The sequence below is a fragment of the Musca autumnalis genome, unplaced genomic scaffold (assembly GCF_047663935.1).
Source record: "Musca autumnalis isolate F117 unplaced genomic scaffold, ASM4766393v1 scaffold_5, whole genome shotgun sequence".
NCBI lineage: Eukaryota > Metazoa > Arthropoda > Insecta > Diptera > Muscidae > Musca > Musca autumnalis.
Window position 1 is genome coordinate 64,559,141 of NW_027412088.1, and position 22,775 is coordinate 64,581,915.

Genomic DNA, 22,775 nt, shown 5'->3' on the forward strand with positions numbered 1-22,775 from the left:
GCCGAAAATGTTGATAAAATCTTCAAAATACCTGAAATCGGGAGGTACCGTAAAATGAGGGCTATAACGAAACCTGGACCTAAGACCAACATTTTGGCGCAGAAGGTTTTTGACCATTGGAAACCGCAAATACCAAAGTACAGCCAATTAGATCCGAAAACGTAGATAAAAGCTTCAAAATTCTTGAAATCGGGTGGTACCGCTACATGGAAGCTATAGGAAAAATTTGACCCCTATTGAAAATTTTTTGGCTAAGGTATTTTTTACTTATTTTTTGCATATACTGAAAAAATCAGATTGATCCGACGATTATAAATATTTTTGTCGCACCTTCGCCAAATGGCGACAAAAATCTTAAAAAAGCAAAGATTCCAATTTCTTCAGAAATATTTTATCCAAACTTCCAAAAGAACAACTTCTGAAATTCCTAGAAAAAGGTCTAGAACAATTCTTGTTGTTCTAAAGATTAAACATTAACTCCGAATTTTCAGGAGGTGCAAAGGATGGTAAACATCTTGAAAGTTGCGAACTACATAGCAGAGCGTTCTTCAAGTAGTCAGCTGTACCCAGATAGCTCCAAAACCACAAGATGTCAGACTCTTGAATAAATTGAAATAAGAACAAAATGTTAAAGGGATTTGTTTTCATTCCAAAAATTGATAAAAAGAAAGAAGATGTTTTTTAATAGACTCCACTTTCGTGCAAAGGCGTATATAGTCACGTTTTTCGGGACATTGGCTTCTCGAATTCATTAATACTTACGTAGTTTGTTGTTCAGCAAGAATTGTTAAAACAGAATGGCCTTTAATTTAATGCTTAATATGGACAAAAAGCTTTAACCATTCCAGAGAAATGGGTCGCAGAATTCACTAAATAGCCAAAAAATCGAGATATTCATAACTTCGAGGCCCCAGTGACACGTGTTAACATATTCCAATTATGCTCAAACTTTGACAGTCTTAAAATCTGACCAAACTAAAAACTTTATGCGGGTGCAATACACCACACTGTCGTAATGGTCTCAATAACATAATAATCTGCTGAAAAAAATCGACGTTACCCGGTCAACAGTCTTAGTTTAGAACACTGTTATGTATTTTTTGATGTTTTTTCCAACTTTAAATGACAATTTTACGACTTTTATGACGATTTTCGGTCAAAATCTGTTTGCATATTTTGCATATTTTTTGCATATTTTGCATATTTTTTGCATATTTTGCATATTTTTTGCATATTTTGCATATTTTTTGCATATTTTTTGCATATTTTTTGCATATATTTTGCATATTTTTTGCATATTTTTTGCATGTTTTTGATATGACCCCAAATATCGAAAAATTGACCTTTAAAACGCCTAGATCCAAAATTTGAGTCCAATCGGATGAGAAATAAAAAACATGCAAAAATCCGATGTCTACTTATCACCAAAATAATTGGAACATTTGTTTTTTTCTCTATGATGAACAAATTTTGGTTTTAGTTATAGCTGTACTATTTTACCCTGTCATTATTGTCGTTTCATTTCAAGTGATGTGTATGTGATGAGGGCGATGGCAAAAAATAAAGTCAAATCGTTCTCGTCCTTCCTTCAATGCGGTCATATAACAATCTATTTGATATTTGGGTCAGTTTGTGGCCATATTTGGCGCAGTGGGAGTTGGAGTGGTCTGTTGCTCTGTTGGAATGTAGCGAATGGTGGTATTATGTTTTGTACTGACAAAAAAGAAAATTGCCCCATAGACATGTGCGACATATGAAAGCTTGCTTAAATTTGTCAGAGTGAAGATTAGGCCGGGGCGATTTGTGTGGCAGGAAAAAAACCTTAATAGGCCCTTCGCGTTTCTGATTCCTGGGATTGAACTGAGCAAAAGTCTACTGGACCATATGTCTACGATGAAAATCGAGCCTCCCGTTACGTTTTTTTTTTTTTTTTTTTTGACATCTTGGCATATAACAGCCAAACCATTGAGATTTTCGAGCCAACAAAAAAAAACAAAAATTGTTGCCAAGGTAGTAATTAACAAATCTCTAATACATCGCTAAAGCATTGGAACACTTTTTCAGGCAGTTTTGGTCTTGCAAAAAATAAGATATGCCCGCTTAAATTTGAAAATATAAGAAACCCAGATTTTCACTACTTTTACCGTTATAAAAAAATAAAACGAAGTGACCCAAACGAAGTAAAGGCATTTTCGTTGTCCATGGATCCCAACACGATAGAATTTTGCATCAGAACGCTTGAATATTTTTCTGGTCAACTTTAGTAGCACAGTGCCATTTATCGACATTCGAAAAGTTTGCACCTTCTCAAGGCCAAAACTGCCTGAAGGAACGTTCCAATGCTTTTGCGATGTATTAGAGAGTTCTTAATCAATGTCTTGGCTGGATAAAAAACTTAATGTCAAAATCGGGAGGCTCGATTTTCGCGGTAGACCTACGGTCTAGTGGACTTTTTTGCTCAGTTCAATCTTAGGAATCAGAAACTCGAAGAGCTCATTAAGGTTTTCAAATCGCCCCGGCCTAGTGAAGATATTAAACATTCCATTTGTAGTTGTTGGCGTTTTTTATTGTTGGACTGCAGAAGTTTACATATTTGTGTTTATTTCAGCTTGAGTCCATATTTTGTTGTGTTCAAGTATTTGAATAACAACAAAATGTTTTACAGTGGATATGAAATTGATTAGTTGCGGCGGATGAAATTGATTAGTTGAAGCAACATTCCTATGTTCGTATTCTTTGCAAAGCAAAGACGACATAAAAACAGTGGTGGATATGAAATTCTTTGGTTCGACTCAAATTGTAGGGTAATCAGTTTTAGGGCCATATAGCAAATTTCTCATTTTGTTTAATTTGCTGGATGGGCTTATTGGGAAAAGGGAACTGATGAAGTTGTTTGGTGACAACTGAAACTATAGTATTCCCTACCCTCCGCCCGCAACTAATCAATTTCATATCCACTGTAAAACATTTTGTTGTTATTCAAATACTTGAATACAACAAAATATGGACTCAAGCTTAAATAAACACAAAAATGCAAAATTCTGCAGTCCAACAATAAAAAACGCCAACAACAATAATAGGCATCAGCACGGCCTTGAAGATCAACGCGTAATGCAAAAACAACAACTTTCTCGTTGTTTTACCCCCGCTTATTGAAGCAAGATTCCTATGTTCGTATTCTTTGCAAAGCAAAGACGACATAAAAACAGTGGTGGATATGAAATTCTTTGGTTCGACTCAAATTGTAGGGTAATCAGTTTTAGGGCCATATAGCAAATTTCTCATTTTGTTTAATTTGCTGGATGGGCTTATTGACCTGTTTATCGATACAGAGTCGGCGGAAAAGGGAACTGATGAAGTTGTTTGGTGACAACTGAAACTATAGTATTCCCTAACCTCTGCCCGCAACTAATCAATTTCATATCCACTGTAAAACATTTTGTTGTTATTCAAATACTTGAATACAACAAAATATGGACTCAAGCTGAAATAAACACAAAGATGTATTCCATTTGTAGCAATCAAAAGCGAACAGCATAAAGGATTTCTTGGCAATGCATATGTATTAAAATTAAGATAGTTTTTTGGTTTTTTCCTTATTTTGTAGTTGATTGAATTTTGTTGAGTGAGAATGTGCATCAACCACGGGTACGTATAGTTCTTTCGAAGTTACATAAAGATAAGTTTGGCCATGAATATGAGGTTTGAAGGTACAGGCATACAAGGAATGTAGCTATGTATGCTGAGAATATATATTTATTCATTGACCACATAGCGCAGAGTATTGTATAATAATGATTAAGAATCCATGTTTTTGTTTGGCCAATACAGGGTTGCCAAAGTCAATGAAATTTTAAAAAATGATAATGCTATAGACATTTTTAATACATTTTACTCGAAATGATGCCGGAATATATTACATTCTACTTCGGTTCGTGATTGATCCCAGTTTGGCGTTTTGGTTGGTTTTGACAGAGCTTCCCCCTTCAGATGTCCCGAACAAACAACGTTAAAACACTCGCAGAGGGCGACAAAGTGAGCTCGAACCCGATTACAGAATCTCCTGAAACTGCTGAAGACCCAAAAAAATCAGAAAGGTCTATATATCAAAGAGTCTGAAACAATAATCTTCTCCGATTGCCGGATCATATCACTATCTTTCTGAACTAAAATGGAATAATTAGTTTTCATTCCTGTCCCCAACTTTACGTTACGTTTACGTTAAAATGTCAGATAAGGTACATAAAATGTTTCATTCGGTAGGCCCTTTTTATGGTGCCTATATCTAACTATGTATGTTGAAAATTTTTGGTGGGCTACAAATTGGGAGGTACCGTTATATAGGGGTTATAATAAAACATGGACCTATGTTGACAGTTTTTGATGGGAGCCTTTAATGTCAAATAACTCCTAATTCGGTTAAAAATTGTAGCTAGAATCCTCAAAATACCGAAAATCGGTACATAACGTGGGAACTTCAAATGTCATTAACAGCTAGTTCGGAGGTATGTGGGCTATACGAAAATATTAAATTAAATGAAAAATTTTGGCTGGCTTTTAAATTTCAAATTACAGAAATTTCGTCCAAAAAATAAAGCTAAGGTACGGAAAATCGGGAGGTTTGTTTTGGCGCTATACCGAAACATGGACCTACGTTGGTTAAATATTTTAAGTAAAATCCTCGAAGTATCGAAAATCGGGAAGTATCGTTATATTGGGGCTATGTTGAAAATTGTTGATGCAGATGTATGGTGACCACTACAACCTTAAAATGTCAAATTACAGTTAGTTCGGTTAAACATTTTAGCTAAAATTGCCAATTACTGAAAATTGGGAGGTACCGTTATATGGGAGCTATATCCGAACATGGACCTATGTTCACAATTTTTTATGGAGAGGTGTTGTGACCACTAAGAACTTCAAATGTCAAATTACTGCTAGTTCGGTTAATATTGTAGTTAAAATCATCAAATTACTGAAAATCGGGAGGTACTTTTATATGGGAGCTTTATCAATACATCGACCTTTCTTGTCAATTTTTGGTGGAGAGGTGTGGTGACCACTAAGAATTTCAAATGTAAAATGTTCAAGTTACAGATAATTCGGTTAAAACTTGTAGGTAAAATTCTCAAAATACCAAAAATCCGTTATATGGGGATACCGAGATCCGTTATACCGATGTACCGTTAAATGGGGCTATACCAAAACATGGACATACGTTCATAATTATTTCGAATATAAGTTTTTTGGTCACTAAGAACCCTAAATATCAAATGTGAATTTAAACGTCAAAATACCTGAAATCGGGCGGTAACGTTATATGAGGGCTATTCCAAAACATGGACCTATGTCCACTAGTTATATAAGTTTATTGACATTTAAGAACCATAAATGTCAATTTATAGCTAAATCGGTCTGTAAATGTAACTAAAAACGTGAAAATGCCATAAATGGGGGTACCGTTATATGGGTTCTATTCCAAAACATGGACCTATGTCCACTAGTTATATAAGTTTATTGACACTTTAGAACCCTAAATGTCAAATTATAGCTACATCGGTCTGAAAATGTAGCTAAAAGCGTCAAAATACCGTAAATCGGGGGTACCGTTATATGGGGGCTATACCAAAACGTGGCCCTATGTCCACAACTTTTGTTATATAAGTTTATTGACACTTAAGAACCCTAAATGTCAAATTATAGCTACATCGGTCTGAACATATAGCTAAAAACGTCAAAATACCGTAAATCAGGGGTACCGCTATATGGGGCTATACCAAAACGTGGACCTATGTCCACAAGTTTTGTTATATAAGTTTACTGACACTTAAGAACCCTAAATGTCAAATTATAGCTAAATCGGTCTGAAAATGTAGCTAAAAACCACAAAATACCGTAAATCGGGGGGTACCGTTATATGGGGGCTATACCAAAACGTGGGCCGATATAGCCCATCATCGAACTTGACCTGCCTGCAAACAAAAGACGCATTTTCCCAAAATTTCAGCGTCCTATCTCTATTTTTGTGGATGCTAGAGTGATTACCACAGACGGACGGACGGAAGTGCACAGATCGACTCAGAATTTTATCCTGATCAAGAATATATATACTTTATAGGATCGCAAATGAGTATTTCAATGCGTTACAAACAGAAACACAAACTTAATATACCCTCCATACTATGGTGGAGGGTATAAAAAACAAGACAGTTAAATCAAAAGATGTATTGGAGTGTAAAAACTCAATTAACGACTATTCCCATCATGGTTCGGTGAACATTATAACTCTTTGAAAATAAACCATCAAGAAAATAATGTCCACATGTCGCCCTGTAATAATAAAATCCTATGGGGAAAACGAAAGACCTACTTTAATGAGTAAATGTGACATTATTAGACTGACAGGCAACCTCTGTCAATGCCCATCTTTCGCGACCCTAAGAACCCACCTCCTGGGAAACAATAGAATACAACAGCTACGCCAAATAAGTGCAAATCATTTGCGATTTTTAATTTTATATCGACTACTATATATCAGTCTACTCCTTTTGGTGCCCACCCAAAAATGGCAAGTTATTTCGAATATGTCAGTTTTGATAATGTCAGTGATTAACCATGAACTTCGATAGCAAACTTTCTACTTTCATCTGTTTTTAACTCCTCACATATTTTACTGAAATAATTTCAACAGCCACTTTCCGACAACATCAATTCAACATCCAGAATTTGTCGCTTATTTCCCAATTTATAACCTATTTGAAAACGATAACCCCGTTAATCCGCTTTTATGAACTGCTAACAATTTTAATATGTATGTAAATTTTTCGCTTTAAAAATCATTATTATTTTAATTTAAAAATTGTGTGCGTGTGTAATTTATATTGCTCCAGGCCCGCCCTCCCACGGGGAAAAACGTAAACATGGCTGGCAACTGCACATCACACATACATACAATAATTCATTTTAGATTTATATAAACTTGGCACAAAGAAAAATATATAAACAAACACCTACACGCACTCACTAACACTTACACTTGAACACTTCGCAAAATAAAGACACAAGCACGTGCAGATGAAAGCATACAGACGCGCTGCAATATACATACATATATTTCTACACAACAGTAATTCATACTGACGTCGTTATACGATTTTGCCACCAACATCCAGGCGGTCTAAAAAAGAACACTAAACTAATACCACAAAAATTCCAAAATAGGTTCTCTTTTAAAATTGACGATTTATTTTGATAAGCTTTGCCATATGTTTATACCCTACACCACAATGGAATGGAAAGGGTATTATAAGTTTGTTTTTCGAAACATTCATGTAACACCGCGAAATATTCGTCGTAGGCCCCCATGTGGTATACCAAAATTTATATCTCGACGAGATAAAGCGATTTTGAGATGCGTGTCCGTCCGTCTGTCCGTCCATTAAAAATTGTACGCACGCTACAGGCCGCAATTATGGACCAACATTCATGACATTTTGTATGTAGGTGGGGTTTAGACCAGTTTTTGGCGATGATCCTTAAATATTTAGGGGGTGAAATGGACCAAAAACTGTTTTATCTGTAGGTCCCAATGGTAGTCTGATCGGCGGGACATTGTAAGTACGCTTTAGGTTTATGATAAAGAATATGCCTGCAATTGTAGATAATGGTCAGATAATATTTAGAGGTTTAAATGGACCGAAACTTTTGTGTGAAAATTGGTAAATTTTTTGGTATAGCTATAATTGAAAGTGGAACTCTTGACCTTTCAATTGATACAAATTACGTTGATGTACGTGGTCAGATAACAGAGTTACAGCGTATTTTATACAGGGATACCACAGTTTTAATTGTGTAGTGTAATAATAGTCACGTTAGATATCGCAGTTATAGCCCAATACTGAAACATTTTTGCACGAGGTAAGAGTTTTGGTCAAGGAGAATGCCAATCGTCTTGGGAAATAATAGAATAGTAGTTACCGGGTGAAATTGACCCTAATTTTTGTGGGAAAAATATTCAAATGTAGTTCTTGTTTCATATTTTGAATTCTTGGGGGCATGTTCCGACAAATTAGGAATGCGAAACTTGAAAACTTACTCTTGACCTCTCCGTTGATTGCAAATTGTAGCAATATACCGGTTAAATAACAGAACTACTATTGTCGAACATATAAGTGGGTTACTTTATCGTTTTGGTTTATTTGCAAAGAACTACATTTACAGCATGCCAGAAAATGGCGCAATCATTATGTAAAAGTTTTCAAATCATGATAAAGGAATTCCCAGTCTTTTTTTTTTTTTTTTTTTTTTTTGATGCAAATTAAAATTTTGTACTGGGTCTGAAGTTTGTGTACCACCTTTGGCAGAAAGGTGGCAAAACCTCGAAATATTATCATATCATAGTATTTCTTCTAGATATACGTAGGGTTCGAACATGGACTATATCGGTCCACTCCTTCGGGTACCTTTCACACAGAATTCGGTGCAAATGAAATTCAAAAGCTCCTCTCAATTTAAGGCCATACTTCCCGAGAGAATGACCGAAAAGCATAAAGAAACCTTGACGACACCAACTAAATTGACAAATCCGCAAGATAAATCTATCGGGGAGTTTTTGATTTGTGCAAACTTTGCACATTATATTATTTCATTACGTAGGGCATCACGTTGGAATATGGACTATATCGGTCCCGGCCTGCGGGTACCTCACACACAAAATTTGGGAAAAGTGCAGAGTGAGGACTCGTCTCGGGTCTATTTGAAGCAAACTCGTGATTCAAAATCAATATATTTTATATGGTTTTTGGTCAGAGCCTTAAGGTTATATCTTCATAAGCACAGCGGTAAAAGTCATCTAAATATAAAATAATGCTCAAGGCAAGTGGTGTTGGGTAACACATGGTCGGCCCGTCCGACTATAGCCCTCTCTTACTTGTTAAACGAATATGATTCTTCCCGTTTTTTAATTCCACAGTTAAGAATAATTGAAAGCGGCATAATGCACACGCAGACACACCAATAAAATTGTCTCCGTCTTGTTTTTGTTTATGTGTGAAACACGACGAATAGAAAGAGAGAGACAACGAAAACGGAATGTGTTATTTATAGAATATCCGGCAATAGACCGAAGTAAAAACCATGGCGCACGTCTATGCCAAGCGCCATTATCAGTCCTTGGCATCGGGAGTATGAAATTTGCATATAACGTAGTGTCAAGTATATGCTGCTGACGTCATAACAATAGAAAACTACAAATCGAAAACATACGTTTTTTTCTTAAATTGAGAGAGATTCAATGCAGTTGAAAAGTATAAAGAGAATCGTCATAGTGAAAAAAAGAACATGTTATGGTGAAATAAGAGAATGTGAGGAAACTAAAGAGTACTCGTGTGGTGAAATATGAATAAGGGTACAATGTTATATGCAGTGTTGCCGTTTTTGTTGGGTATTTTACAACAAAAGTGGTCGAAACAATGAACACAAACGATGGTGTTAATAACTCTTTTTTCTAACAACAGAAATTGATAAAACCACAACAACTTCTCTGTCATTAAAATGATTACTTTATATGAGCACATTTTTACGATCTTACACCCTCGAACTAAACCGTAAACAAAATTTTCGCACTACACCAACTGCTGGAAAATAGCATAAAAATAATCAAATCGAAACACATCAAATTTTGAATTTCTGAGGAATAAAAAGCAATTGTAGAAATTTACAAATATTTTAAGTTTTCAGTGGTCACAGATTTTGACACATCCGGACCGCAATTTTTTGAAATTAAAACAAGACAATAATTAAAAAGTATCAGTCGACTTTGCCGACAGAGATATACCCTCAGCCTGTGTGAATTGAAATTGACATTATCCTCAAAGGTGTTGCTGAGGAGGTAACTAAAGGAATAGACCGACATAGTCCATTTTGGAAGTTGGTCTTATTTTGGGAGTCATTCCTTTCGATAGATGTAGCGCCCAAAAGTGATTTCCGTATATTACCGTATAACTTAGAGGTGTTGGACCACTACCAAAGGAAGCATGGACTTGCCCACGAGAAACATAATATCGCTGTAAACTGGATCACAAGGAGTAACATCAGTATGCATTTCTAAAGAATCTTCGAAAAGACCCTAAACTGTACTGCAAACAAAAATATGAAACTTTTGCGAGAGGGGTACGCTAAGGAGTGAACCGATGTAGTCCATATACGAACTTGATCTACTTCTCGTAGAAATATTTCGATGTGCAAAGTATGGACCAATTCAGTTACTTTCATCAAAATTTATCGTGCTCACAATTTTAGCGAAAAGTTTTGAATTTTTGTTCGATCTTAAACTAAGTTTGGACAAAATATTACGAAACCAAATTTTGGACCGAATCGGCAGATCCATTCCAGAGCTATCGTGTTCTCCAACCACTACACATGGTATCATATGGGTTTTTTACAGATTTCCGGCTACTTTCTCAGGAAAAATGGACTTGCCCCTGAAAAAACCTGTACCATCGTAATGGGGGCAGAAAATACAAGTTGGTACAGTAGAAATCAAAGGGATTTGAAAGAGCGATTTTCGATTCAATTTATTCAACTTGTAATTCAAAGCCAACCGGCCCATTACTGTAAATTGCAAAATGCATAAGAATTGCTTAACCAAATAAGAGGAAAAACTACTCGAAAAAATAATGTAAGAGTTAATCTTTGTCTGTCGGTAAAGGACCATCCTATAGCACTATGAAAAACTAGTTTAATGAATTCAATCGTGGCCGACACTCGCTAAAAACGAAGGTGGTGAGGGTTGTCACAAAACTGGCGTTGTGCCAGAAAAAAATAATGCTGTTCTTGAACGGATAATGCAATATCGCCATATTATATACTGTGAGGTAGAGGCATCCTTGTAAATTTCATCTACCAACTGAAATGGGGTTTTATTGTTAGCTCCAGGACAATTTGAAAATTGCTCAAAAAAGGCTCTTGTAGATTGGTGCAAAGAAGTTGTTACGTTTATAAGATCGTCACAGACGAATCTAGAACCTATGCGTATGAGCCCGAAACAAAACAGCAATCGGCCGTGTGGATCATCGAAGCGAAAAAAATCCTACGAAAATTGTTCATAGAAGAAGCACTTCGAAGCAAATGATCGCCTGTTTCTTCTACAAAACTGACCATGAGCCGACTATACATCTTAAGCAATATAAGACGGCAAATTTTGAGAGGTACACTACAATTTGTTTGCCTGAAGTCTCCGGAGAAATTCTAAAAACGAACCTGAGAAGACGAATCATTGTGCACCATGCGAGCTCCAAAAACATAGATTCAAAGCAGCACCAAATTAAATATGCTTCTTTCTCACCAAACTTAAGTGACGGTCCGATAAAATCCAAACTGCTTTGCATCAATGTATATGTGATATCTTCTTCCAATGGTGTGCATTGACGTTGGAATACTCTTCTAGAAGCCGGGATATTCGCAAGAGAACAAAACATTGAATTTTTCTCCACACGAGTTTTTTGCCCATTCCGACCCCTAAATATTATCCGACAAAATTAAGCTTTTTCATCAACTCCCAAAATTTCGATTGGATCAAAATTCCGACCTATAGAGTGATTACAAAAAAATTAAGAATGGGATGCATTACCGACTGTTGCGAAATCTCCGTTGTTTGACCACCTACGACAACCTATTTAATCGTTGTTAAGGTGATATTTTCTACTTTCATTGTCAGGGTTTGCTTTTGGTGTACCCCTTATAGAAACAGATATATGCGCTTTGTAATAAGATGTTGACTTATTCTCCAAATACGTTTTTTGCCTATTCGGACCATTAAATATTATCTGACCATGAACAGTTCTTACCCTCCGGCACAACCTCACCTTAAATTTGGTCACGATCCGATCAAAATTGCGACGTGTAGCGTGATTACAAGGCTTAGATGGACAGACACACACATAACGCCAGAATGACTCAGCTCGTCAAGACATTAAAAAAACATGCTCAACAATTTTCGTCGACAGAAGAATTTTTTTATTATGTGTTCAACGAAACTGTAAAATAAGTTTTAAAAGGGAAATCGTTTCTTAGTTCGACTTATGGGACAAATGTTCTGTAGAAGCCCAATAAATCTAGATGAAGAAGATAGTGATGAAAAGGACTATTAGATGTTTTACAGATTAATAGGTCTATTCGTTAAGGAGCAATGGGATTTCCAATAGAAGATCAGCGTGTCTTTTTATAGGATCTCCTATAAAAATCAAAACATTTAAATAAATGTTCGAAAATACCAATATAATCGTTGTTTCTTTCTTATTAACAACATCTTTTTAATTGCCAACAATAACCAATACGTACATTTAATACAGGAAGTGTTTTAAGTGAAATTACATTTTTCTAACAAGGTTGTCTACTATGTTCTCTAATGGAAAATAATAAAAATGTCCTTTGATTTAAATGTTCCCTTATAAATATTACCGTGTCTGTATGTGTATCGTAAAAAAATGAGAAACAGCAAACATGTAATGTTATTCTTTTGTAGTTTTTTGTTGTTATTGATTAAACATATTTAACATCATATTTGTATTAAATATATACTTACCAATATACACCAAATGCAAATATTAGCGAAGTCCTGAAAACGAAAAGAGAACAATTATTTGGAATATTGTAAGTGAAATACCATAATATACTATTCTATTAACAAACTGAAGTGTACATTTAGTCTAAATGAGTTGAATTTGCAAACTAAGTGTTAACTTATCTTAAAACCATGAGTTGCATTTAAATTTAATATATATTTCCAATTTGAATCGTTGTATAATTTCAAAGTACTACTAACACTATTTTACACTATATGTATTAGAAACTGTATATGCCACCATCATCTATTATTTTTTTGCAGAGTGTATTTGCATACATTCTTCAGCTCTGCTTAAACTATGAACTCTCTACACGTTTCGATTATACATTTATACAAAGCACTTAACATATTTTTGAAAAAAAAAAAAAACTATTCATTTCGACGCTAGTATATTTGTTGTCTTACATCTGTATTTTTTAGCGAAAAAGTAGAAAAAAACAACATATATGAAAATAATATTTCAACTCCTGTTACAGGTATGGTGTACTTAACACCATTTCATTTCTAACAGTTTGTGGCGTCATACAATGAAAGAATATTATTGGAATAAAGAGGGTTGTATTAAACGTTGAGATTCCAATTCTCAGAAATGATATTTTAAATTTTTGGGAATGAATATCACTAATTTTCTGATATGAAAGCTCATGTATTCCTCTGCATAATTCATTTCCACAGTTTACGAATAACATTCATGATTTTTGTAGGCATCGTTATTATATTGTTACATATAAAATGGGGAGTATTATTAACTTTGTTATTCCGTTTATAGCACATCGAAAAATTCGTCGGAGACCCTATTATGAGTCGAAATGTCAAATCGATGTCTCAATGGTATTAAACCTTGTTAAAAAACATCGATATTCTTCAGTTAGTGTGGCGGAAGAGCATTGTACTTTCAAAAACGAATTAAAACTAATTGTTCCACTTTACTTCAATTCAGCTGGTGGTGGAGGGTATAAACAGTTCGGCCCGGCCGAAGTTAACGCCGTCCTTACTAGTCTTTGTTGTAGGATTCTTATTTCGAATTCGTGTTCAAACCCTATTGACATTGTCACGGTTTGATGCATTTTTATAAAAGTGGACAATGTTAAAGCAGACCAGCAAAACATTAAATCAGTACTAATCAAGTATATTGATCAAATATCAGAGGTATAACGTTTTGAATATTTCTATTTTTCTTATACGTACGAGTATATCAACAGAAGAAATGATTTTGAAATTAGACATTTGAGCTTTAAATCAATAAACAATAAAAAATTGTCAGTTGGCGTAGGGGCTTTTTGCATCTTTTAGGCTATTTTCTCTAGAAGTATGGACTTGCCCCTGATGAAACTTGTACCGTCCTATAGGGGGCAATGAATACAAGATGTTGCAACAAAAATCAAAGCGATTAGAGAGCAGGTCCTAATCTGATAATAATAATAATGTTCCACAAACATCCCAGGCGGGACAAGGGAGACTTCTCTCATATCAATGAGTGCACCCCGATTCATATTAGCTCAATGATATGGGACCTACAGTTTATCGCCGAGTCCGAACGGCGTGTCTTAAGACACCACTTGTAGGGAAGTTTTACATGGCTGAAATACTCAGGAAATGTCGCCAACATTACTGAGGGGTATTTTGGCACCGTTGGAAATTTGATGTTGCCTGACCTGGGAATCAAACCGCAGACCTTCTGAGTGCAAGGCGGGTGTGCATACCATTGCACAATCTAATCTGAACTAATCTGAACTTATCCGAAATTTTGTGTGGGAGGTACCCGAAGGAGTGGACCGAATGAGTCTATATTGGAACCTCAAATAAGTCTGGTAAAAATTTCACGATGTGCAAAGTATGGACCAAATCGGTTACTTTCTACAAGCGTGATCGTGCGCACAAATTTTCCGAACATTTTCGAATTTTTTGTGGGAGGTACCGAAAGGAGTGGACCGATATAACCCATCTTCGAACTTAAACTAAGTTTGGACAAATTATTAAGAAAGCCAAATTTTGACATTTTAGATTTTAAAGCGAATATATTTAAGAAACTAGTGACCATCCGATCAAAATTGCGATCTGTAGCGTGATTGTAAAAAATGTAAGAATTGGTTTACCTACTATTGTGGTATCTCCCTTGTTTGACCATCTTCGTCAACCTACTTTACACCAATGCACTATAGGTCAAACAGTCCATTTTACTGGCCAAAAGTCACATTTCGCACTTTGTATTTTCACTTATTTTGTGTTACTTTCTTGTAAGAAACACTTCAAATATAATAAAAATAAATTTTGTTTTTGTATGAGAAATTATACCGTTACATGGCAGGCTGCCAAATATGTATTATCCAAATATCTTTAAAAACTTGTTAACGAAATATGTTTACTTGTATACGTTCACAATATTAGCATAAGTAACGATTTGATAAGAAAGTATTCTATATCTATTTATCAAAAATGTCCTCCTATCATATGTGTATAAATAGTTATTAAATGGGTGTTAACTTTGAATTTTCGAAGAAAGTAGAACATTTTGAGGTTATGTACGCTTTTAAAGTCTCGGCAACATTCGGCAATGAAAGTGAAAATTGAAATTGGTTCATTAACTCGTGACGAATGCAGAAAACTTTATGTGATTTTGCGTAAATTTGCTCTACAAGAATTATACAACTTTTTTTAGGTTACCATATTTTCCATGATATTGATTTTTTGAAGTCAGGGTTAAACCTCTTACCAAATAATGTTAGCCAAATTGGAGTCTACAGCATTCTGCTGTGTTCTGAAGTCAAATTATTTACAAATCTTTTATAAATATATACAGTTATAGTCAAAATATGTTACATCATATTGTGGGATTTTCAAGGTAAAAATTTTAAGGCATAAAACTAAAACGAAACACAACAAAAAAGCTTCTGAACTTATCGGACGTCGATGCCTTCAATTCTGTAGACAAATAACAGACCTTCCAGTTTTTGTCCCCAAAGGGTTAAATTTCCAGTTGTGTATTTGGTCCATAAAGGGTTAATTTTTTGACCCACGTTGTTCCATTTTTCTCCCTGAATCTAAAAACGCTATATTAACTTAAACCAAATACTTGTTTTAACTTTAAGACTTTTGGCCAATAAAATTGCCCGTTTGACCTATAGTGCAATGTAAAGGTAATGATTCTTCTTCCATTGACAGGCATTGCCGTAGGAATAGCCCACTAGAAGCCGATGTATTGACAAAGATTAAAACTTTGAATTTGTATTCACATGAGGTTTTCCCCATTCCGACCCCTAAATATTATCCGAATATCACCAAAGTCAATAGGGTTCTTCCTCAGTGGGGCCCCATCTACCCCCAATTTCGTGACTATCTGATCAAAATTTCAACCGGTAGCGTAATTACAAAAAATTTAAAAATTGGATATATTACTGACTTTTGCGATATCTCGGTTGTTTGCCTACTTACGTCAACATAATTTGTATCAATATAAGGGAGATATTCTCTTCTTATCCGACCATCATCAAACTTAATAGGCTTCTTCCTCTGTGGGACCCGTATCAACTCCCAAAAAAATCGTGACGATCCGATCAAAAGTGCGACCTGTAGCGCGATTACACAAAAAAAAATGGGATGCATTACCGACTATTATGATATCTCTGTTGTTTGACCACGTACGACAGCTTACTTTACATCGTTGTAAAGGTGATATTTTTAACATTCCTTTCCAGGTTTTGCTTTTGATATACTCGTACCTCCTAAAGAAACAGAGCTATTGGCTTTGAAATAAAACGTTGACCTTTTTCTCCAAATAAGTTTTTGCCCATTCCGACACCTGAATATTATCCGGCCATTATCAAAATCAATAGGCTTCTTCCTCTGTGGGACCCTTATCAACTCCCAAATTTTTGCGACGATCCGATCAAAATTGCGACCAGTAGCGCGATTTCGAAAAAAAAAAAATGAAAAATGGGATGTATTACCGACTACTGCTGTATCTCCGTTATTTGGCCACCTACGCCAATCTACTTTGCATCATTGTAAAGGTGGGACATTCTACCTTCATAGTCAGGCTTTGCTTTTAGAAGTTCCCCATCCAAAGCTGTGATATTCGTCATTATAATTAAAATCGCAAAAATGATTTGCTTTTGATATACCCCTTATAGAAGCAGAGAGAAGGACATAGCCAGATCGACTCAGCTCGTCGAGACATTCATTTTGGTATATATAAGTATGGGTCTATGACCATTACTTCAAAGCGTTACAAACTTTTTGGCCAAAACCAACTTGTAATACCCTCCCCACATAGTGGTGTAGGGTATAATTAAACTATTTAAATGAATGGATAAAATTCTAGTTAGTGGTCTAACAACAACAAATGAATAATTCGTGATTTAACCATTGAATAATGTTGTTCACTAAAGGTAGTCCGAAATATATTACGTATTACCAAGCAAAAGTCAGCTTTTCGATCTTTTGATTCTTACTTAGAACTCAAAAATCGATATTTTTATTTTTACTTAGAAATCAAAAGTAGATCTTTTGATTTTTACCTAGAACTCAAAAATCGACCTTTCGATATTTACTCAAATGGTTTTTAAACGGTGATTTTATTTGCAATAACATGGCCTTTGAACGCTTTTACAACATCTTCTAGCGACAAAAATCGTTTACCACGCCTTTTTTCTTGATTTGCTGGAAACAAATGAAGTCATTGGATCCCCAGTTGGGGCTGTACGGCGTATGACCCATCAATTCCACGTTTTGTCCGGTCAAACAGGCGCTGCACGGTGGTCGAAAGCACTGATCTAGCGGCGCGAAATTAATAACTTGCAAACGTATTGAGATACGTCACTGAAATTTGGCACAAACTCAGCTTGTACCTGTGGGTAATAATGGGCCAAATATGAACAATATCGGCTGATGTTTTGGTATAGCGCCCATATAACGGTACCTAAAGATTTTCGGTATTTTGAGGATTTAAGCCACAATTTCGTAGCAAATTACTTGTAATTTGGTACTTAGGGTTCATAGTGGTCAAAAAATAATTTCACCAAAAATTATGGACATAGGTGCACGTTTTGATATAGCCCCCATGTAACCGTACCTCCCAATTTAAGGTATTTTGAATATCATGACCACATTTTTAAACCAACTTGGCTGTAATTTTGCATTCCGTGTTCTCACTGCGTATAAAATCTTCTTACAAAACATTTTCAACACAGATTTATGTTTCGATGTAGCCCCTTTTATGGTACCCCCGATTCGTTGAATTTTTACTTGTTATCCCATATTTAATAACATATTTAGCTATAATATGGTATTATAGTGTCTCCGGGGGTAGAAATCCTCCTTGCAAACATTTCTCAAGACAGGTCCATATTTTGATTTAGCTCCCATACAAATGCACATCTAAATTTGTATGAATTTCATGCAAAATCCCTTTTTTAAAGTGCAGTCATCAAAAGATTTGCAAATATTTGCAGCCCAAATGTGGTTATTCCGTATCCAGAGAGTCCAATTTCTTTCCCCAAAAAATAATCGAACCTAAGTTCGGTTAAGTTTACAAGATGCACTCTATGGAACAAGCGCGTACAACCCATAAAAACACAAAAAAATTGAATTTTTTGAAAATTTATTGCTATATAACTAAGTACCTCCAGACCCCAAACTAATTTTTATAATTTAAATCTCACCCTCTGCTATTAATTGAATATAAATCTTGTCCAGTTTCATTACGAATGCATTTAACATTTAAACAAATATGAAGTTAATTTTTTTGCAACATTTTTTTAAAATCTGATGCAACAAAAACTCTTGCGTTTGATAGTGAATAACTGAGTGAATATTTACAACAACAAAAATTAAAAAAAACAAAATCTTTGTCTGCGAAGTGTCTGTAATCGATACAATGGAAAATATTTCGCAATTTTATAGTTCGATTTTTTTGACTTTTGCGCCGCTAGATCAGTGGTTTCGACCAGTGTGCGCTGGTTTGAATCGATATGTGAGAGCTCGCATTGTCGTGATGCAGAACAATTCGTCTTCTCTTGTTCGTTTTTCGAATTTCTCAGGGGACTTCAGGCAAACAAATTGTAGTGTAATGCTCTGAATTAACCGTCCTTTATTTCTCAAGTCGTAGAGTCGCCACACGGTCAGTATTGCCGAAGAGACAGCCGAACATTTGCTTCGAAGGTCTATTTCTATGAACAACTGGTTGGATTTGGCTCGCTTTCGGAGACCCAAACGGTCGATTCCAGTTTTGTTTCGGGCTTCTAAGCATAGTGTTATAAATAAAGTGTACGTGACAATCAGCGGTCTTTTACTTCTTTTATAAACCAAATTGACAGGTTTTATTAGGATCTTCCCAGAATATTCCAAAAATTTAATAAAAACATTTCTACTCTGTTCCATATAGACCGCATAAAATGATATAAAGTATAGATCGTATAACATTATGTCTAGAGTACAATCGAAGCCAATTAAGATTAAATTTTAAATATTTATTTTCTGAAATTTGCTGAATTATTTTTGAACGACCCTAGTATTCAAATATTGACATGGAAAATTTGGTTTTGTTTTGTGCCAGACTCTTTACCATTTTTATACCCTCCACCATAGTATGGAGGGTATATTAAGTTTGTTTTTCCGTTTGTAACGCATTGAAATACTCATTTGCGACCCTATAAAGTATATATATTCTTGATCAGGGTAAAATTCTAAGTCGATCTGAGCACGTCCGTCCGTCCGTCCGTCCGTCTGTGGTAATCACTCTAGCATCCACAAAAATAGAGATAGGACGCTGAAATTTTGGGAAAATGCGTCTTTTGTTTGCAGGCAGGTCAAGTTCGATGATGCGCTATATCGGTCTACGTTTTGGCATAGCCCCCATATAACGGTACCCCCCGATTTACGGTATTTTGACGTTTTTAGCTACATTTTCAGGCCACACCTCTCCACCAAAAATTGTCAAGAAAGGTCGATGTATTGATAAAGCCCCCATATAAAGGTACCTCCCGATTTTCAGTAATTTGATGATTTTAGCTACAATATTAAACCGAACTAGCAGTAATTTGACATTTGAAGTTCTTAGTGGTCACAACACCTCTCCATCAAAAATTGTCAACATAGGTCCATGTTCGGATATAGCTCCCATATAAAGGTACCTCCCAATTTTCAGTAATTTTGCAATTTTAGCTACAATTTTTAACCGAACTAACTGTAATTTGACATTTGAACTAGCCTCCGAACTAGCTGTTAATGACATTTGAAGTTCCCACGTTATGTACCGATTTTCGGTATTTTGAGGATTCTAGCTGCAATTTTTAACCGAATTAGGAGTTATTTGACATTAAAGGCTCCCATCAAAAACTGTCAACATAGGTCCATGGTTTATTATAACCCCTATATAACGGTACCTCCCAATTTAGCTACAATTTAACATTTAGGGTTCTTAAGTGCCAATAAACTTATATAAGGAAACTTGTGGACATAGGTCCACGTTTTGGTATAACCCCCATATAACGGTACCCCCCGATTTACGGTATTTTGACGTTTTTAGCTACATTTTCAGACCGATTTAGCTATAATTTGACATTAAGGGTTCTTTAGTGCCAGTAAACTTATATAAGAAAACTTGTGGACATAGGTCCACGTTTTGGTATAGCCCCCATATAACGGTACGCCCGAATTACAGTATTTTGACGTTTTTAGCTACATTTTCAGACCGATTTAGCTACAATTTGACATTAAGGGTTCTTAAGTGTCAATAAACTTATATAACAAAAGTTGAGGACATAGGTCCACGTTTTGGTATAGCTCCCATATAACGGTACCCCCGATTTACGGTATTTTGACGTTTTTAGCTACATTTTCAGACCGATTTAGCTATAAATTGACATGTAGGGTTCTTAAGTGTCAATAAACTTATATAACAAAACTAGTGGACATAGGTCCATGTTTTGGAATAGCCCCCATATAACGTTACCGCCCAATTTCAGGTATTTTGACGTTTTAAGTCACATTTCTAGACCGAATTAGCTATAATTTTATATTTAGGGTTCTTAGTGACCAAAAAACTTATATTCGAAAAAATTATGAACATAGGTACATGTTTTGGTATAGTCCCATATAACGGTACCTCCCGATTTTCGGTATTTTGAGATTTTTAGCTACAAGTTTTAACCAATGTGCCTATAATTTGACAGTTAGGGTTCTTAAATGTCAATAAACTTATATAACAAAACTTGTGGACATAGGTCCACGTTTTGGTATAGCCCCCATATAACGGTGCCCCTCGATTTACGGTATTTTGACGTTTTTAGCTACATTTTCAGACCGATTTAGCTATAAAATGACATTTAGGGTTCTTAAGTGTAAATAAACTCTTATAATAAAAGTTGTGTACATAGGTCCACGTTTTGGTATAGCCCCCATATAACGGTACCCCCGATTTACGGCATTTTGACGTTTTAGCTACATTTTCATACCGATTTAGCAATAAGTTGACATTTACGGTTTTTAAATGTCAATAAACTTATATAACTTGTGGACATAGGTCCATGTTTTGGAATAGCCCCCATATAACGTTACCGCCTGATTTCAAGTATTTTTACGTTTTAAGTCACATTTCTAGACCGAATTAGCTATAATTTAACATTTAGGGTTCTTACTGACCAAAAAACTTATATTCGAAAAAATTATGAACATAGGTCCATGTTTTGGTATAGCCCCATATAACGGTACCTCCCGATTTTCGGTATTTTGAGAATTTTACCTACAAGTTTTAACCGAATTATCTGTAATTTGAACATTTGACATTTGAAATTCCTAGTGGTCACCACACCTCTCCACCAAAAATTGTCAAGAAAGGTCGATGTATTGATAAAGCCCCCATATAAAGGTACCTCCCATTTTTCAGTAATTTGATGATTTTAGCTACAATATTAAACCGAACTAGCAGTAATTTTACATTTGAAGTTCTTAGTGGTCACAACACCTCTCCATCAAAAATTGTCAACATAGGTCCATGTTCGGATATAGCTCCCATATAAAGGTACCTCCCAATTTTCAGTAATTTTGCAATTTTAGCTACAATTTTTAACCGAACTAACTGTAATTTGACATTTGAACTAGCCTCCGAACTAGCTGTTAATGACATTTGAAGTTCCCACGTTATGTACCGATTTTCGGTATTTTGAGGATTCTAGCTGCAATTTTTAACCGAATTAGGAGTTATTTGACATTAAAGGCTCCCATCAAAAACTGTCAACATAGGTCCATGGTTTATTATAACCCCTATATAACGGTACCTCCCAATTTCTAGCCCACCAAAAATTGTGAACATACATAGTTAGATATAGGCACCATTAAAAAGGGCCTCCCGAATGAAGCATTTTATGTACATTATCTGACATTTTAACGTACCCACCTAAAGCTGGGGACAGGAATGAAAACTAATTATTCCATTATAGTTCAGAATATTTTATGGTGGAGGGTATGAAAAGTTCGGCCCGCCCGAACTTAACGCTTTTTTACTTGTTTTTTCTAAAATTTCATTGAAGTCTACAGAATTGATCTTTCGATTTCCACTGCAGAAATCTAAAAATCTTAATAGAAAATCGATCTTTCGGTTTTCTATGAAGTCAAAAGTCAACTTCGATTTTTAGATTATTCAAATCAAAAAATCAAGGAATCAATTACTCGAAAATCGACTTGCGTATCCCTAATTGAAACCTCAGCGGCTGTCAAGGTGTATGAGAAATAATTATAAAGAATGAAATAAATGCCAAAGTCAGAATTCATCATAATATTAAATTTAATTTATTTAAATAAAACATTTACATTTTCCCGTTGTGACAAGAACTTCTTTAGTTGTTATTTTTTCTTTTCTTGTTCTGTTACTCTATTTTCATAAAATTGTAATACAAAGTTGGAGCCATAAACTGTTCTTGTGGAAAAACCAAAGAAAGATATTTGAGATAATAAAAATGAAAAGCAGCTGCCATTAAAATATTATTTCTTGGTATTTTTCTTTCGTTTTTCCTCTATTTTCATTCAAATTCCCATTAGAATTAAGAAGTTATAAGCTAGAGTATTTTGCACAGCTGTGTTCGTAGCTTGCACTGTTTGTTACGTATTCGTCTGAGAAGTTATTAAAATATGAGTATTCTAACAGGTCACCAAG

The 22,775-nt window shown here is 35.1% G+C and overlaps 1 long non-coding RNA gene across 2 annotated transcripts in view; it reads right to left on the bottom strand.

The window, feature by feature from the left end:
- LOC141405197 (uncharacterized) overlaps window positions 1-22,775 on the bottom strand; it is a 177,445-nt gene that overhangs the window by 25,205 nt on the left and 129,465 nt on the right. For both annotated transcript variants that reach the window (XR_012413159.1, XR_012413160.1), the window contains one exon: window positions 12,584-12,616. This is a non-coding gene — a long non-coding RNA (uncharacterized lncRNA). The remainder of the gene's footprint in view (window positions 1-12,583; window positions 12,617-22,775) is intronic.